This window comes from Alexandromys fortis, unplaced genomic scaffold (assembly GCF_014885135.2).
Source record: "Alexandromys fortis isolate MF-2015 unplaced genomic scaffold, M_Fortis_MF-2015_v1.1 scaffold_0, whole genome shotgun sequence".
Lineage (NCBI taxonomy): Eukaryota > Metazoa > Chordata > Mammalia > Rodentia > Cricetidae > Alexandromys > Alexandromys fortis.
This window is the reverse complement of record NW_026067949.1, coordinates 40870556-40890713: the sequence shown is the minus strand read 5'-3', so window position 1 is coordinate 40890713 and position 20158 is coordinate 40870556.

The window sequence follows — 20158 nt, the reverse complement described above, 5'->3', positions numbered from 1 at the left end:
CAAATGTGCACTGTGATGCATGTGTGCCTGTGTGCTTGTACACACACACACACACACACACACACACAAATGGTTTCTAGAAAGAATGGCCATACTAATATCACACAGAGCTCTTCTTTTCAGAGTCCATGAAAAGCTTTAATGGGTATAGAGTTTGTTTTGTAATCTTAAGATTACAAAATTCTAAGATAGTAACTACTGCAGAATACATAAATTCATTTAACACTACCAAACTGTGCACTTAAAATGATTAAGATCTCAAAATCCACGTAGAGTATATCTTGTTAGAATAAAAATTTGAAAGACTACAAATAGATATTTGATTAATTCAATTGTCTAAGTCAGAAAAGAAAAAGACAGCATTTCAGAAATGGTGATTATGTTTAAAATATGTGACAAAACCCTGTCCCTAAAACAAGTGGGCTCATTTCTGTCCTTCTCTTGACCAACATCTCAGCCTCAGTTAGTGCTAGTGATTGCTTCAAAATATATGACCGGCTGGAGAGTCAGGGAGGAGCACTCTGTTCTTCTGGGGGACCAGGGTTCAATTCTCAGCAGCCACATGACAGCTCACAACTGTTGGAAACTTCAAGATCAGATAAACATGCAGACAAAACACCAATGCACACAAAATAAACATAAACACGACTGTGCAAATCCTCCCGTCGCCGTCTTCAGGATTGAGCTGAAACAGAACCGTACAAATTCTGATCCCATATTTATAAAGTTTTGATGTTTTGTTCATCGTGGACTTTTTGTTAATAGCCTTCTGTTTCTAGCATACCACAGTCACCGGTCTCTGTCTTTGTGTGGACTCTCTTCAGGTGTCCCTACACCTCTCCTCCTATCTGTCTAGGCAATGCCAATGTTTTCCAGGGTTCTAGTTCAGGTCTTTTCTGTCTACACAAATCATCGGCATCATCTCAGTTGCTTCTATATTCTCCTGATTGCTAACTGCTCCCTCCTCAGTTCATGCAATAAGAATAAGAGTCCCCTAATCTGGCCCCATCCTCTATCCCTGCAGGCCAATTCTTTCCTATTCCTGAACACATTTTCCAAAAAATACTCTTCACTTCCTATGAAGTACTTGATTTTTTTTTTTTTTTTTTTTTTTTTTTTTGGTTTTTCGAGCCAGGGTTTCTCTGTGGTTTTGGAGCCTGTCCTGGAACTAGCTCTTGTAGACCAGGCTGGCCTTGAACTCACAGAGATCCTCCCGCCTCTGCCTCCTGAGTGCTGGATTTAAAGGCGTGCGCCACCACCGCCCAGCTGAAGTACTTGATCTTGACAAGACTTAACTCTCTAAATTCGTCAGAACTCATAGCCTTGCCTTCCCTGCTATCTGCCTTGTAGCCTGGTGCAGAAAGAGAAAAAAGGCAACAGGAATTTTCTGAGACCTCCATTTCATCTTCACTTCCGCTTCTCCCACCCCCAGTTATTCAGATACATCAAAATCTCGATTTTACAATCTCAAGAAAGCCATTCTGGTACGTGGACTATTTCCTTGAGCCCCCTCAAATTTCTACTCTCTACTTCAGCCTGCATACTCTTTACACGTATGCGTGATCGACAGAGCCCTTCTCTGGCTTCTTGGTTGCACTAAGCTTCCCTTGCTGGGGGCAACTATAAAATTCTATATCATCTTTTCTTTTAAACCCTTCATGTGCATTATTGTAACTACCCATGCTGCTCTTTTATTTCCTGCACTAGATGAGGATGAGGGATAGCTTTGTTTCGTTCTCTCTCACACATCAAGCCATACACGGGTGCCTAGCACTCACCAGACTGAGTATTTAAATAAGGGAGGGCAGTCAGTAAACATCAGACACCATTCAAAGTCTACACAGTCAATGGACAATTGAGCCAATAAACAAAAGGCAGTAGACACAGATATCACACGTCCAGCCATGATTAGGAAGCAACTAATTTGCAAGTCCTGCCTTTTCTTAATCCTGGAGTCATTTCCTTTGCAAAATAACCCTGCAGTCCTTGTATAACAGGCAGAGAACATTGCATTTGTTGGCTTGGCTATCCCAGAGCCTCTGGGCATCTTGGCAGACCCTACAGGGCCATCTGGCCTTGAGCATCCCCCCTGAAGCTCATTTCTGCTCCTCTGTGATCAAACGCTCTGCCATTGATCTTTCCCAGGATGTAAGGTTGGACCTGCTGTTTCCTGGCTACGGCATCTTGTCAGAGTAAGTACCAAATGGCTTTGCACCCCCGTATGGAAGAGGATCAAGTTTTCCAAATTCGAAAAGTTCGCCATAAAGGCTTGGGAAGCTCTTCTCAACAGACGTTCGTAGTTCATGAAATGATTGTGCTCATACAGTGAGTAAAAGTAGCAACTGTTGTCTTACTAGACAACAAAAAAGGGGCAAAAAAATGTCTAATTCCTGAAGTTCAGCAATAATCACTTTGAGCCTGTCTGTTGAACACGTATGGCTATCTACAAAACAAAGGTCAACAGAACAAAGCTAATTAATGTAGAGTCTGGCTCTGAGGAACTTCATTGAAGACAGTGAGAAAAGAAAAACCCTTTCCTGGCTTGGGAAGACAGGGACTCTTAAACCAACCGGACCCAGACTTTAGCACAGAACACACAGCTTCTTGTCACCCGCTAAAAGTGTGGCAGAAGACTTAAATTTACCATGTAAAATATGTTATAACATACATCAAGAACAAAAGAACGCTGTTAAAAAAGCATGCCGGAATCTGCAACATTCTAGTGCTTTCTCCAAGAACCTATCCTTACACGCACCAGTAACAGAGACCCACAAAGGTTAGAATCAGGCTAGGAAATTAACATCATCTATAAAACCATAAAAGCAGCCTCAGGTATCACAGCCTTGTAGAACTGAATGCAGATCTCTGCGAACGCCCTGTCTGCATCATCAAAAACTTGAGCCAGAGATGCACATGCTGCTTAGCACCTGGAGAGGGATCTATGCGTGCTAACCCCACACCACACAAGGTCTTCCAACTCGGGTGCTTTTCCAATCCATTCTTCCCAGCCTTCGCCTCTCAACAACAAGATGCGAACCAGCATGCATAGATGCCTGCCAGCTGAGACATCCTGTTAACATGGGATTTGATCCTCCAACTCCACAAGACGCAAAGGGACAAACTCCCACCGCGCCACATGATTCTTTGTTCCCCTCCTTATCATCAAAAAACTACTAGGAAACTCTGTGCATTAAAATGTATAATGGCAGTTACATTTTAGATCTTTTCCCCTCAGAGGACAGAGTTACCCTGTGGGGTTTTTTTTCCCAGTCTGGCTGATAATTTGGTGCCAGCACCAACTGCTGGTTAGATCATCCAGTCAGCAGGATGGGGCTCGCTGTTCCCTTACTTGTGTGATTTTGGTTCTTGAACATTTAAAACTGCCAACAATCCCAAATGGCGTCTCATTACTTCTCTCCAGTTTGTTTCTATTTACAGATAAAAACAATCATATTTGAACTAAAAATTTCAATACGATACACAAGTGACAGGCCCTGTAAGACCAGTTAGATGTCTGCTTCTAATGAATGGGATGGAGATTTTTATATCAAACCACAACAGCAGCAAATGCATCTCTCTATATGGTTCGTTCATAATCACCTTCAGAAAACTTCAGAGTGCCCACCACTGTCACAAAACAGCTCTGGGAATTGAAATCAACAACAATAGACAGACACAGCTTAGCAGTTTTGAACCAGGGTAAAGCACTTGTTTTTAGAACAAAAACCGCTTCTGTTCCAAATGATTTAATCTCCCTTAAGTAAAAACAGAGGGGGGGGGGGGCGGTTAAATGCAAGACTATCACGTGTGACTTTCTTACTTACAATAGGTCAAGCATCCGGGCTCAGGTTTGTAGCCAGAGGAGGTAAAACAACTGTGGATATCTGTGAAAAGAAAAATAATTGGGCAATGTATTTCAAACACCATAAAGACCTTTGAGTGATACACTGATAGTCGTGATACCTAAACATAGACCAGAATCTGGACTTCCTGCCACTCCCAAGTTCCAGGCTCAGGATTCTATGTCTAACTTCTTCTGCCTTTGTTGCTGCTGCAGTATATTGTACAAATTCCCATTACCTAGAAAAGATTTAAAAATCAAGGATTTCACCTGGGCATAATGGCCCACATCTTTCTTTTTATTTACTTAGTTTTATATGCATTGGTGTTTTTCCATGAGTGCCAGGTCCCTTGGAACTAAAGTTACAGACAGTTGTGAACTGCTGTGTGGGTGCTGAGAATTGAACCTGGGTCCTCTGGAAGAGCACTCAGCACCCTTAACTGCTGAGACGTCTCTCCATCCCATGGCCCACATCTTTAATGGAAGCACCAGCAGAGGCAGGCAGATCTCTGTGAGTTTGAGGTTGGCCTGGTCTGCATAGTGAGTTCCAGGACAGTCAGGATTACATGGTGAGACCCTGCCATTAATTAAAGAAACAAACAAAGGATTTCTAGTTATTATTTTTAGTTTAGCATACAAAGTAATGGGGTTAATCATGACATTTTCATACATCCAGACACTATACCTGGATTTTAAATTGCTTCCCCCACCATGTTTCCTTATCCCCAAACTCCTTTTTGTAGGTCTTCTTCTTCATCATCTGCTTGTACGATCATGCATGGTCTATAATCTCTTCTTGTTCCTCTTCTCTACTCTCTCTTCTACACACACATGCACGGTGTGTCTGTGTATATGTGTGTGTGTGTGTGTGTATATATATATATGTGTGTATATATGTGTGTACACATACACATGTATAATCGGAATTTAAGTTTCTTGCTGGAAAGTTGCATGGGAATGTGTCCCTGTAGACCTCCCTTTGTGGAAGTCTGTAAATGAGCTGGGTAAGTGGCACATTGTTGCAGTCCTAGCGTTTAGAAGGCAGAGATAGGAGGATCAGGAGTTCAAAGCAACCTTGTCTGAGTTAGAGGTCCCTCTGGCCTACAAAAGAGCCTGTCTTAAAACAAGTCTCTAAATCTCTCTACTGACTTTTTATTGAGATTTTTAAATGCATAATAAATATAAATAATCATTTCCACATTTGTCAAGATCCAAGTTTTACTATAAAAATGTAAAAAAAAGATATAGAATTTTACTGAAATATAGCAAAATGCAAATCTGCTAAAATCCATCAACCATGTAAGAATAACTGGTACTGGCTGGGCAGTGGTGGTGCATGCCTTTAATCCCAGCACTAGGGAGGTAGAGGCAGGCGGATCTCTATGAGTTCAAAGTCAGCCTGGTTTACAAGGGCTAGTTCCAGGACAGGCTCCAAAGCTACAAAGAAACCCTGTCTCGAAAAACAAACAAACAAAAACAACAACAACAACAAAAGAACAATTGGTACCTAAAATGTGTCTTTGACTAAAAATTGTATCCAGAACATCTGAGCCAGAGCTTCAGCTCCTGCTTGCAGTATCCTGCACCCCTGAATGCAAATGTCCTTGGTCATACTAGATGGTTCCATATGCAGGCAGGCCACTAAGGGGCCTCAAAGACATGATAGCCATTGTGCAAATGCAGGGAAAATAAAAAGTGCAGGGTGTTTAGTTTTACCGCCGGTATTGTTTTGTTTAGGAGAAGCAAGCCTGCACAACGCATGCACACGTAGAAACAAGCACAAAGTCAGGAGAGAGGACATGCTGTATTACCCAAAGCCTACGTCTTTTGATTTCTGTTTTTGTGAAAGAAATGAGAATTCAGAGACTAATACTGTGAGCGGGACATGGCCTCGTTGCTGGCTACATGAGAATTTGGGCCTTCACCAACACAGCCCCCTCAGTTCATCCACAGGATTAATGCATTTTGGAGGCTTTGAAAATCTTCCATCAATGAGAACAGTCTGTTGTGTGAGTTCCCTTGTTTTCAGCATTCCCACTTGGTCCCACTTCCTCCTGGCTCTCTGGCTATGACTGTCCCACTAACTATTTTGTCTTAGAGGAATCATTCAAAATAAATCATTTCTAACCCTGTTTTTCCAAGTGCGGGAGAAAAGTCACTCTGAGGAGATTCTATAACCGAAGCCCCAACATTCTACCTTCATCCCTAGCAAGAAAGAAAGCTTGACTCTTTCAGTGGCATCTATGTCTGTCTGACTAAATAATGCTATCAAAAAAGTATGAAGCAGTTTTTACCATAATAAAAGTGAAGCCACTGACTCCCTCAAGATACAGAGTCGTCCCACCCAGACTGATGACCCCCTGCCACCTTCATCTGTGTATAAAGCTTCTACTTGTTAAAAGTCTTTCATTTACGGACATTTTTTATGTTTGTTTATATTGTTGAGACAGGGTTTCTGCAGTCTTGACTGGCCTAGGGCTTGCTATGTAGACCAGGCTGACCTCAAACTTCCAGAGATCCTCTTGCCTCTGCCTCCTGAGTGCTGGCATTAAAGGCATGTACCACCATGCCCATATAATTTGGGGATACTTTAGAGACTGAAAAGGCCTCATGAAAGCCACAGGTATATTCAAACGAGCTTATGAACAGACTAATTTAAATTGTATTGAATGTCAGTGGAATTATTCAAATTATTCTTATAAACTGTATTTCAGGAGAATCCTTACAGCCCATTATTAATGATGTTAATTAATCTAGAATATAGAATTGCCTTGAATTAATACAGAATTCTCAGCACATCAAAAAGTCCATCTGGCCTGTGAAAGAGGAATAAGCTATTTCCCAGCAATCCCTTCCCCTTTTCTTCTTGAACACACACAGGAGTGGGAGGTCAGTTGAGACAGAAGTAGATCCATGTGCAGCCAGCTCCGCTACCAAAGCAAGGAGTGTGCCTTCTGCTAAACTAATGACTATTTGTTACAACAAAGATGTTTGCCATATGCCCTGGCACCGCAGAATAAGCCTTACAAAATTACTTCACTCAGCACTCAAAATGACTCCGTAGACGCTAGAAAGAACGAGACCCAGGGAGAGTTTTTTATTTACAATTATTCATACAATATATTTTGATCATGTCCCCCACCACCACCTGCCCAAGAGACTGAGAGAGGGTTTTTGTTGATTTTTAAGTCTTAGAAAGTAATGTGTGTATCTAGAAAAGAAGGTGGACCTTAAGTTCTTACCCCTAAACCCCATACCCTTTGCTGTCCCTAAACAGTAGATCTTTAACACGCCATTTTTAAAATCTTATCTTCAGTCATTATTTCAGAGCCCATAAAGGTCCTCTGTCTCCCTACGCTGCTGTGCCTTTTAGTTCAAGGACCAATTCATTTCCTTCAACATCAGAGCCAAAGAACTGAATCATGGAGTAATCAGAATTCGGAATTAATAATGTAATTTTAAGAGGTAGTACAGCAAAGGTTTAGAGAAAGGGGAATTTAAAGTGTCTGTTTGGCTTATCATTGGAAATGGGCACGTTTCCTGAGGCATAATCACTTTTAAATCTCTGGTGTATGTGAGAGCCTGCCACAGTGCATGTGTGCACTGGGAGCTTTAGGGACTCTCCACCTCCATCTTGTTCTAGGCCACCGGGGGTGCAGATGCTGCCACTGTATCTAACTTTACCCGAGTTCCATGGGCCCAAGGTCGGGTTCTCATGGCTGAGCAGCAAGGGCTCTATCCATTCAGCCATGCTCCTTGTCAAACACGGTCTTTATAGTAGTTACAGATGAATCACGTTTAAACATAGGAGCGTTGAAAAACTTAAGTATGAATGGAGAAATCAAGTAGAAATATGTTGTATGGCAAATGATACCATGCATTTAAGTTTTAAATACATAATATGGTGGTGCATAATGATATGGATATAGCCATTCATATAAAACATATTAAAGTACTGATGGGTTGGGAAAGTCCGCATTAGGAATGGATTGCTATTTATGGGGCAATTAAAGAGTTATGGCTTTAATAAGTAAACAAAGAACATTGGCTATGCACTAATGTATTGATTATATATTAAGAATGGCCTGGAAAGATGGTGCAGTAGCTGCTCTTGCAGAAGACCTGGGTTCAGTTTCCAGCACCCACATGGTAGCTCATAAGCACCCATAACTACAGTTCTGGGAGATTTGACACCCCCTTCTGACCTCCAAGGACATCACGCACACATGTGTTGGGGACACATACAAAACATTCAAACACCTAAAATAAAGTCAATAAATCTTAAAAGATAAAATTAGTAAGGAACACAGCAAAAAGTTCCCTTCTGTTCAGGATAGGTGGCATTTATGAGGCATCAGTCTCCAGCATTTCTGGAAAGTTTAAAGTGTTTTCTTTCAACTCAATTTTCTGATCTTTAATGGAGATACATAGATAGATGATATATACATTAATTCATACATCATACATACATATATATTCATACATTCATATATATTCTCTCATGGAGAGAGACTGACAGAAGAGTCCCTATGCTCACCACTGACCACTGCACATGGTGAGGGTGGTGCAGTTTGGTGGCGGCTGTCAGCAGTCTAGTTAGGGAACGGGAGATAACAAAGTAATGATGAGAACGGGGAAAAGGAGATGCTGAAGTCATGAGATGTCCTCATGGGTGAGGGGAGTCATTTGCAAACAGTGTTTGAAGCTTGAGCTGTGACAGCTAGCAGCAAGTTGAGCATCTTAGCTAAGTAGGAGCTAAGAGCTAGAGAAACCCAAGTGTTGTTGGTTGTTTTTATTATTATTATTTATACTTTGAGAGGCGGGCACCACCCTGATCCTAAATATAGCACACATGGAGTCTTATTCTTTCTTAAGCTTGGCTTATTTCTAGCCAACTTTTCTTAACCTAAATTAGCCCGTCTACTTTTTGCCTCTGGGCTTTTTATCTTTCTTTATTTCTGTATACTTTCTTTACTTCTTACTCTGTGGCTGGCTGTGTAGCTGGGTGGCTGACCCCTGATGTCCTCCTCTCCTTATTCCATCTTGCTCCTTCTCTTCACCCCAGATTTCTCCTTCTATCCATTCTCTCTGCCTGCCAGCCCGCCTGGTGTTTCTCCTGCCTTGCTATTGGCCATTCATCCCTTTATTAGACCATCAGGTGTTTCAGATGGGCAAAGTAACAGAGCTTCACAGAGTTAAACAAATGCAATGTAAAAGAATGCAACACATCTTTGCATCATTAAAACGAATGTTCCACAGCATAACCAATGTAGCACATCTTAATATTCCAAAACACCCGAGGAGAATAAGAAGACCCACGCCCCTGCATCCCGGGTCTCCATTTAATCTATTGGAATAGACTGCAATTACTTAGCACTGCAGATCATCCTGAGAAAATAATAAACTCTAACCCCAATTCGGTTTCACATATCTGATTAACTGGAGAAATCCCAAATAAGCTACAGATAGAAAGCAACAACGAAACATTTATCAAAGGGAGCAAGGAATCTAGTATAGTAAATTTGGCAGGAGTATCTAAGGGTTAGAGCCAGTGAAGTTCGTGTCTGGGTATTCCAGCAGGATGTTTGAGCTCTAGGTGTATGAACTGATGGCTGTCTCACAACCTGGAACATATAGGGCCCAAGCCTTCCCACCGCTCACAGAAAGGAAGAAACACTGTTGTTTTCAAACGCAAAACCGGCCCAGGTATTAGCAGGGATACCAAATGAGAGACAGTGCTGGTGGGAGCAAAACCTGAGTTTACTGGACTCAAGCAAGTGGAAGAACAGAATTCTAACCAGATCAGAGCTGCCCATTAGTTTGGGCTGCAGCTAGGAGCCATGGCCTTCGTCTCGGAAGCAGCAGCTGCGTCTTGTGCTTTAAGGTTAACAAATCCTGTCCTCAGACCCTTCATCATCACCATCATCATAAGCTAGAAGGAAGAGGCAGCCTTTTTCCACTTTGCAGAAGCCTGGCTGGTTGAGGTGCCAGAGCCAAGGGCTGCGGTAGGGCAGCTGAGGAGGCGGTGTGAAAAGCCAGCACCCATGCAGCCACAGTGGGGCTCAGCCTGACAGCGGCTTCTCTGAAATCTGCAGCTGCAGGGCTGGCAGCTGTGGCCACTGGGTTTGGAAGAGACACGCGGTGAGTGAGTTACAGCATACGCTGCATGGAGGCACAGGGGCAGCGTGTGAGAATGTCCACACACAGGACGGAGAGATCTCATCATGGTGAGTGGGGACCAGAGCCAGGGAGACACCAATGCGTCTGTGCTCTCAGGATGGGAGAGGCCAAGGTACTCCGATCATGGCAGTTTGCCGCTGTGAATGATGGTGTTTATGAAAGACCTAGAACTTCAAAGTTAAAGAGAGGAACAAAGGGGGCGTTACCAGAAACCACAGATGATCCATGGTCTCTTATAAATACTCTGTGATGGCCATGTCTTCAATTATAACCAATGATAAATGGGTCATACGCCCGGCGTGGTTGTAAGAGAAACTTTATGACGTAACTAGAAATTTATCCTACAGATAAAATAACCACATAAGGAGAGTGACAGACTGCCAGAGCAGAAGCCACTAAGCTTATAAATCCAGGTGAGACCAGGAGGAGCTGGGCAGTGACCTCACTAACCCCAGAGTTGGCTTTAAATCTACAACTGCTCCCACTGGGCACATAAATCCGTCAGCACAAGCAATCTCCAAAATAACAGAAAGGAGAATGGCAGGCCACAGGAAACCACCCGGTGATCTGTGTGACGCGTTGCTGATAATTCTCCAGCCACATTTGTGACATCTAGGAACCTGAAACTCCTCACCCTACAACAGAGCCCCCACATGGAGGAGCACCCGGGAACGGGCTCGTGGGAGACACAGGTGCACCTCGCTTACCTAGGCTTCTTGTCCATCTCAGGAATCATGCTGTCTTCCCTGAGAGAGAGCCCTCTCTGGCTGAAGGGCTCCCATCAGCTGACCTCGAGAGGAGCAGCAGAGGGCAAGCCCAAGCCGACCCGGCTGTCTCAGCACCGTCTCCTGACAAGGGCATAGGGGACCCATGGGCGGTCTCCACTGTCCTGAGTCATGTACAGGTGTAAACATAGAAGCGTCACGGTGAAGGATCACATGGGGACCAGGAAAGACGCACGCATGCTGCAGTCCCGCTGTCAAGGTAACAGCTATCTTGGATTCCTGGCAACAGGATCCTGCCGGGCCAGCCCTCAGAGGCAGAAGGGATTAAAAGGCTCTCCCACTGGAGAGGTCACTGCCCTCCAAAGGGCTGGTCAATACGTTTGTCCCTCCAGAGCAGACGGCTGCTGGCAGCGTATAGTATTTTTCTACTGTGAATGGCACAGCCCCACAGTCCTTCTATTTCCTTTCCTCCTGCTTCCAGTAAACACTTGCTGCTCACAGGGGAGTCTGTCTCCAGTCAGTGACAACTGATAACTCGCTGGCATCCTGGCCTTCGTGAAAAGTGAGCCAGAAAAGAAATCGAAGCACTTCCTTCTAGTAATTAAAATCTTGTTATCATGGTATTTGAGGGTTTAAAGACACTTGAAGGTTAACCTGACTACAAAACTTTGAATGAAGTAGCAAGCCTGATGTTCAAAGCAAGAAAGGACACGTTCTTTTCCCCAGACACTGGTGTTCCTTCCTCGGCTGAGCATGTCCTGTGCATGTGTCTGAGGAAGATGATAGGCTTGCATGAGGAGACTCTAGCTCCCAGAAGGACCTCAACTGCCCTTTCTTCATCTCACAAGTAATAATGGTCCCAGGTATTTTGGTTACTGGACAGCAAATGTTTTCTGGCTCTCTGAGATGACTCAGAGACTCTCGGCCTTGCCATAGGAACACCCATGAATAATCAAAGTATAAACACCATGTCACGATTCCACACCTCAGTGGGAAATTGCTCCAGAAGACAAAGCCCAGACACGGAAAATAAGGCTGAAACTGTTCACACGAGCGATAGAGATGGTGGTTAGGAAGCCCCAAGAAGGCAAAGAAGGCACGGGGCATGCTGAGTGGTACCCGGGCTTGGGCTTGAAGGGAAGAGGAAAGAGAAAAAGGTAAGAAAAGGAGACAGGTGGTTTCAGCTGCATGCAAGCTGATTAAAACATTCAGGTGCTAGGCTGGAGAGACGGCTCAGCAATTAAGAGTGCTACCCATACAGAGGACGTGGGTTTGATTCCCAGTACCCACAGCACAGCTAACAACAATCTATAACTCCAGTTCAAGGAATCTGATGCCCTCTTCTGACCTCCGTGGACATCAGGCACGTGATACAAAGACAAGCGTACAGGTAAAACACCCATGTATCAAAGAAAAATAAATTATTTACTAAAAAAGAATATTTAGAACCCTCATCACAAACATCTCATGACGCAAAACAGCAGTGACTTTTCTAAATACTGGTTAAAGAAAGACTCAGCCTCAAAGCATACATGGCCCTCTCTAGTAGATGCTGAAAAAATTTCCAAGGGACATATATTTTGGAATTTAAGATGAAAGAGAATGGTGGCCACGTTGTTGAAGCTGTGAGTGTGTGTTGTCAGGACGGAAGACCACTGAGAGTCAAAGAAAACTCTGGTGGCGGATGTGCCAAGAAAGCAATGCAAAAGACTGGAGAAACTGGACAACTAGGATCTGAAGTGAATCCCGATCATAAGGCTGGCTGGAAGAAACTGAAAGAAGTATTGAATATGGTTGGTGTGGTGGTCCTAGAAGATGTTCTGGAATATGGAAAACTCATACAAATAGGAATTGTGACTTTTGAAAAGGCCATTGATGCTATGCACACTGTATATATGTTTAATAGCCAGTTTATACAGCAATGTACATGACAGAGGATGAGCAGACCCTGTGAGAAGATGATCTTGTTTTCCCATTCTGAAAGCCCACAGTAACTGCCTGAAGGCTCCTTTGCACTGGCCTGTGGTTTGGGCTGGGGTGGGGCAAGCAGCATCCTGTGGATGCCAGTCGCCAGCACGAAGGCTCGGACGTGAAAAGTGCAATACATAGGAACAAGAACGGCAGCGAGGGGTTTAGGATAAATAAAAACGGGAGATATGGAGAGACCTTGAAGTAGTGGTGTTGACAACGCGGGGGCTATTTGGATCTGAGATGAGTAAGGAATGGATAAGATGGAGTGTGTCGTGGGTGAAGGATTAGAGAGTCACTGCCAGAAAAAAAGATGGAAATGTCTCCAAGCTTTGGTGAGACTTGAAAAGAGGAATAAGCAATGCATTAGAGTAAAAAGTGATTAAGGCAAAGCAGGGAGGATGGAGGGGAAGAAAGAACAGCCAAGAATCTAAAGGATGGACCCTGGCAATAACCATATTGGGGGGCGTTAGCGTGAAATGGATAGATTCAAGCCTAGACTATGGCATGGATCAAGTAGGCTCTGAGATCAAGTACAGGCGATTGCCTTGGACTGCATGGGCTCAGTCAAGCACATGACCTCTGGGGTTGACTGCTGGGCCTCTCACATTGAGCAGATGGGCCAGGCCATGGGATAAATTAGTTCTGCCAGAATAAGCTATAGCCTGGAGCACATGACTGTGGCCATTAACCACATGGGTCAACCTACCAAATGTATGGGATCTTATATGAAGTTCATGGAGCCTGCTTTTTGGCATAGGCCTGATATGGAACCCATGGTGCCCGTAGGCACGGGGTAGGCCTGAGGTTCATAGGTTCTAGGATAAATGGCATGTGACTAACATGGAGTACATGAACATATCAAAGCCAAAAGAGTCAAGTACATAGACCTAGGCTTTGGTGTTGACCCTGAGTGTGCAGGCCTGGTTATAGTGAGTATAGTAGTGCCATTGAGATGGAGTGTGGCAATTCATCACAGTTTCATTTGGCAAAGCCAGAGACTATGTTCTTGGAGTGACAGTCATGATAAAACTCTTGGGTATCTTTCCACGGGAAATACTAAAGGACAATTCAACAAACATGGCCCTTCACTCTATTCCTACATCCGAATGGGAAACAGGAAGTCCTAGAGGAGACACTTGCTCATCCAGGTTTACTATAGCAGTGTTCGCAATATCTGAGTTCTAGAATCATCCTAGATGTCCATCTACAGATGAATGAGTAAAAAAGTGTGACACTTTGTTCAGCAATAAAAAAGAGCGAAAGAATTTCATTTGCAGGAAAATTGATGCAACTCAAGATGGCCATATTAAGCAAAACAAATCAGACTTAGATGAATATTGGGTGTTTTCTTTCATTTGTAGATTTTATGTGGGTGCATAAAATCATTTGTGTAAACAGAAGTGAAACTGAGGGGATGAAGGAGCATGGCAGTACTCAGCAGAGGGAAGAAGAGAGTATGGGATCAATACAATAAAAGTGCATGGCATAGTGTGACGAAAACATCTTTATGAAACCCATTGCTGTGTACGATGAATGTAAGGTAATAAGCAATGGTGACTGACTTGCCTACATGGTACACTGGTGCCATAAGGGCATACACGTCGTAAGAGTAACCAACCAATATCTGATCAGAATTAAGGCCACTCCACGATATGGAACCCACTACTTGGGTGGCCAAGAAGGTGAGGTGAGTTAGGCCGTGGGCCTGGGGAAAATCTAAATCCTATTGTTGTGCTAAAGAGTATAGCAATAAAATGACTACTGATGACTTTCTGACTTAGGGCCTTTCTCAGCCAGCATCAGAGAAGCTTCCTCCTGCAGGAGATGAGAATAGACAGAGACCCACAGCCAGACAATATGCAAGGAGCAAGAGACCTGGGAACACTCAACCGGGAATGGGATGGCTTCATCAAAGATTTCCTCTCAGAGCTCGGGGGACTGTGCAGAAGGTAGGTTAAGATTGTGAGAGCCAGTGGGGATGGAAGACACCAAGGAAACAGTGTGTTCCAGACACAACAGTACTGAGGGACATGTGAACTCACAGAGACTGTGGTAGCACACACAGGGCAAGCACAGAGCTAGATGAGGTCCCACACTGAGAAGGGAAGTGGAAATGAGCCCCCATCCTTAACCAAGAGGCTGCCTTCAACCGACAACTGCTTGCGAAGGAAAAATTTTCTCCAATGGAGACTTATTAGGTACACAAACCACACTTAAGAGCAGGCTCCATATCCAGCTATGGATGGCCAACAAAAAAAACTAACTCAAGGGCATTTTTGGAGATGTTTTGTCTCATAATGCTTTGCTTGTGAAATTTTTTACCTTATTCATTTTTCCCTTACCTATTATAGCTTCTGATTTTGTATTATTATGGGGAGTGTGTGAGTGTGTGTGTGTGTGTGTGTGTGCATGCCTCTGAGTATATATGTGTTTCTCTTGTGTTTTCTATGTTGTTATTTGGGGTTTTTTTTGTTTTGTTTTGTTTTTCTGTTTGTTTGGGGTTTTTGTCTGTTTTTATTCTTCTTTGCTTTTTCTATTGGCCTGGGTTTTTTATGGGGGGTGGTATAGTTTGTTTTTAAAGAGAAAAAGGAGAGAAAGCATAAAGCTGCATGAGTCAGGAGGTGAGAAGATCTGGGAGGAAACGAGGGAGGGAAACCATGATCTAAATATAATGGATGGAAAAATAATATTGGGGGTGGTTTTTGAGACAGGGTTTCTCTGTATAGCTTTGGAACCTGTCCTGACACTAGCCCCCCTTCTTTTCTCTCATCTTCTAATAATAGCTGCTACATCCTGAGCCTAAAACCTTTGGAAATGGGGTTAGTATCTTCACAATGGTTCATTTTAATAGTAAATTACATATAAAGAGTCAGTGTTTGGAACAATATGAAGGTTCTTCCACAGAGCTCATTTTCTAGGGAATTTTCTTTCTAGTGAAATACTTTTGTGGTCATTTCTACAAACAAATGAAACATACTTTGTTTTTCAAGACAGAGACTAGTCGGGAAAGCGTGGGAACTCTCCCAGCACATGCCTTAAGTCTCAGCATCCTCGGCTCTATGAAGTCATTGCTTCCTGAGGGTCCTGTCCTGCACACTGAGATGAGCAGACTTTCAGATAAGATCCTTCACTATAGCAAGACAAATAACTGGTAACAGAAAATTTTAATATTAAATTATAATCTTTTAGCCTCCACCAAGTACTTCAGGTGATTCTTTCTCTCTCTCTCTCTCTCTCTCTCTCTCTCTCTCTCTCTCTCTCTTTCTCTGTGTGTGTGTGTGTGTGTGTGTGTGTGTGTGTGTGTGATTCTCTCTTGCTCCCTATTTAAATCTACTAGGGGCACCTTCCTTGAATCATCTTGGGAAAATCCTACCCATAAAGTATTGAGGTTTTTGTTTTGTTCTTTTTTTAATGTGTGGTGCTGATATTGGTATGTTTTATGTATAAGGTGTAATTAATTCTGGATGCTAATGATGCAGTAGGACCCTAAAGAGTAAAATCCCTGCTCTATGTGCTTCCCTTCCAGTAGTGAGGTGTGTATGCACTATAAAGCCAGGCCAGCTAAGTAGGCAAGTTGCGACATGCAGATAACTGTTATGGAGAGCCAGGAAAGAGAAGGGCATAATTCTACACAGGAACAGAGGAAATAAACCGTCTCATTAGAACAAATACTCAAAACACTCAAATATATAAAATATTCTTCAGGAAGTATTGCAACTTCATTTCCTTTCTAATAATATCTTCCTTGTGGGGAACTTAAAAATTATTACAGTTTGATTTATGCATACATGGAGTGTGGGTGGCCTCCTTGGGACCCACTCCTGTCCTCCAAAAAAGCAGGAAGCACTCTTAATGGCTACCCATCTCTACAGGCCCCCATGTGGGTATTTAAAGACAACGTTAGAGCTGGAGAGATAGCTCTGAAGTGAAGATGCTTGCTGGGCAAGCATAAAGAACCCTAGCACCACCGCCAGCAAAAATATCAGGCATGAAGCTTGTAACCTTAACCAATAGACACGGGTTTCTCTGGGCATTGCTGGCACCAGCCTCACCAAAAATTGGCAGCTCCTGGTTCAGTGAGACACATTATCTCAAAAGAGGGCAGAGAGGGACAGAACAAGACACTGCACATTATCCTTTGGGCTCATGCAGGGCAGCTATAAATAGGTACACATAAAACACACATGTACACACACACACACAAAGGGAGAGAGACACTTATTTTATAGCTTTTTAATCTCTTTAATTTCTGAAGAAACCTGTAAGCAATACAATTAGTAAATAGATGATATTAGGTGTGATAGCAAAGAGGCAAGCGTGGTAGCACAGTAGGAAAAGGCACTGGCTGCCAAGCCTGATGGCTTGCATTCAATTCCCCGGAACACACATGGTAGAAGAATGGAAGCCTGCATGCTGTCCACTGACTTCCACAAGCACATGTGGTACTTGCTCATGCATGATGCTAAAATTCGCTAAAGAAATAGATGGAAGAAGGAATTTCAGCTATTATTAAATATGGCATTGCACAACAGTGGGAAAAGTATGTTTTTGAAGAAATGGTTTGGGAATTAGGATATCCATCTATGAGAAGTTTGTGTGTCTTATCCTTCAGGCCAACACAAATTTCAGTGCAGAAAAGCTTTTAAACATTAAAAACAAAAGCATAAAGTACCTGAAACAAAAGAAAAATTCATAAACACAGTAAGGCAAACCTTATGAAGTATATAAAACACTAAAACTGTTTAAAAAACATAAATCCAAGTATATTAGCAAGCCAAATTGAAAGATGGTTTTTTCCAGGTGTTGGTGCACACCTCTAATCCCAGCACATGGGAGGCAGAGGCAGGTGGATCTCTGTGAGTTCAAGGCCAACCTGCTCTACCAAACAAGTTTCAGGACAGCCAGGACTGTTACACAGAGAAATCCTGTCTTGAAAAACAAAAAACAGGGGCTGGAGAGATGGCTCAGTGGTTGGGAGTGCCGCCTGCTCTTCCGGGGGTCCTGAGTTCAATTCCCAGCGACCACATGGTGGCTCGCAACCATCTGTAATGAGATCTGTGCCCTCTTCTGGCCTGCAGGCAGAGTACTGAGAATGCTGTATACATAATAGATAAATAAATCTTTAAAAAAAAAACAACAACAACAAAAAAGGAAGGACATTTTTCATCAGGAAGAAAGGGAATATTGGAGATTCTGGCAGGAGCTCTGTTGCAAGCAACTCAGCATGAGTATGATGATTTTAAGTTCTGTCAATCATGTTTTAAATAAACACTGATTGGCCAGGCAGGAAGTATAGGTGGGACAACCAGATAGGAAGTAAAGGTGGGGCAATGAGAACAGGAGAATGCTGGGAAGGAGGAAGCCCATTCTTCCCCAGTCCTGCTCAGACCACAGAAGAAGCAGGATGTGACCTGCCCTGCTGAAAAAGGTACTGAGCCATATGGCTAACATAGATAAGAATAATGGGTTAATATAAGTTTAAGAGCTAATAAGAAGCCTGAGCTAATGGGCCGATCAGTTTATAACCTAATGTAGACTCTCTGTGTAATTTTCTTTGGGGGCTTACTGGCTGTGGGAGCTGGGCAGGACATAAACCCCAACAAGCCGGCCCTCATGTTACTTTTAAGTAGCTGTATTGTTGACTCTGAAGCTCTGCATCTAGGAAATCGTCTTATAGGAAATATAATAGACACAGGTGAGAAGATCCATGAGTGTGTGTGCATTTATTCAGAAGTATTTGAAATAACAAAATAGAACAAGTGGGATACATTTATAATATGGAAGAACATACATACACTCTCCCAAGGGCAAGACAAACCTACAAGTATTAGAATGATCTCCCAGAGTAATAGTTACATGAAGAGAAGGTAAGCTTGGAATACTGTCCTTGGTTATAGTTTGTAAGTAACTGTGTGGGAAGGTACACACTCATGCACTTCTGGAAACACCACTACTGGCGCAGCAACTGCTTCTGGAAAGGCAATAATGCCCAGTAATTAGAAAGAGAAAGTTGTATGTTATATTATGTCCATTTATGAATTTTTTATTTTATGATATATGCATGCAGTGTCTATTCAATAGTATAGAAAATAGCATGTTAAAACCTTGAAATTAATAAATGTGGTTGAAATGCTTTTATTATGGAAATAAGGGAAATATGGTTTTTAAATTGTTAGATAGGAACGTTAAAATCTAGGTTCTAGTTATTTCATTCTACCAAATTTCAAAAACAAACCAGTTATGTTTAAATTTTTATTCATTCTTTGAGGGTTTCGCAACTGCATGCAATGTGGTTTGCTCTTACCCATCCCTACCTGTTGATTTTCTTAGTTGAATTTTTCCATGATTTGCCTATTTACAGAACATCTGAAACTTACTGAGCAACTGAGGCAACAAAGGAAAGTTGTTCATAAACGTGGACAGAATTTTTGATATGGATTTCTGCACCCTTCTCAGAACCTTTCCCTCAGCCTCTTACTCCATCCTGCACCAACGCTCAAAGGCGGTTCTCGGCAGCGTCATCACTATGGTACCTCTTCACTCACTCTGACTTGAGTGTTTTCTATTTATGAAAAACATTTAGTAATTGTTTTGCACTCTAGTCAGAACTTTGGTTGCTTTTTAGTACAAAGGGCAACACAAATATCTGTGAATGAGTGAGTGGGGGTTGGGGCCAGCAGAAATAAGCAATGTGTTATTTTGTGTAACTAAATTTTACGTAACTCGTTATATTGCTAGAAATCAAACTTGCAAGTCAGTATCCCCCACCTCCGTGTTAATCTGCTTAAATGCTACTCTTCCTCTGTGTGGCTCACAGTAGTGATGTTTTCCTTTCCTTTGCTTTGGGGATGGACAATGCAACTTTGCCAAATAACATGCAGAAATGTTGTATGTCACTTTCAGAACAAAATGTATAAGTCGCAATAGTCAGCCTTGGGCAAGAAAGGCATGAGTGAACAGGGGTTGGGGCAATGGGGTGGATAGAAATGAGCAATGTGTTATTTTGTGTAACTAAATCTTGCAGTTGTTAATACAAAAGGATGGCTCAGGAGACGGCCCAGCAGCTTGATGGACTGCCCTGAGCTTGGTCCCCAGGACCCATGAGGCAGAAGAGGAGAACTCAATCTCACAAGTTGTTGTTTGACGTCCACACACATGCTGAGCTCCGTGTGTGCCCCACCCAGCTCCAAATAAGTAAGCAAATGTAATTTTTAAAGGTTAAAAAAAAGTCTTAGAAGTCTTGACAAAACCAAGTTAGTGACAAAAAAAAAAAAAAAAAAAAAAAAAAAAAAAAACCTGCAGGATGGCTCTTCTTGGTTATGTGCGGTTCCTGGAAGATGTGCACCTTTATTACACTGAAATAATTTTGCTGAGTGATGGTGAGCACACGTGCGTGCGTGCATGTGTGTGCGTTTGTGTGTGTGTAAAATCTGTTTTAGAC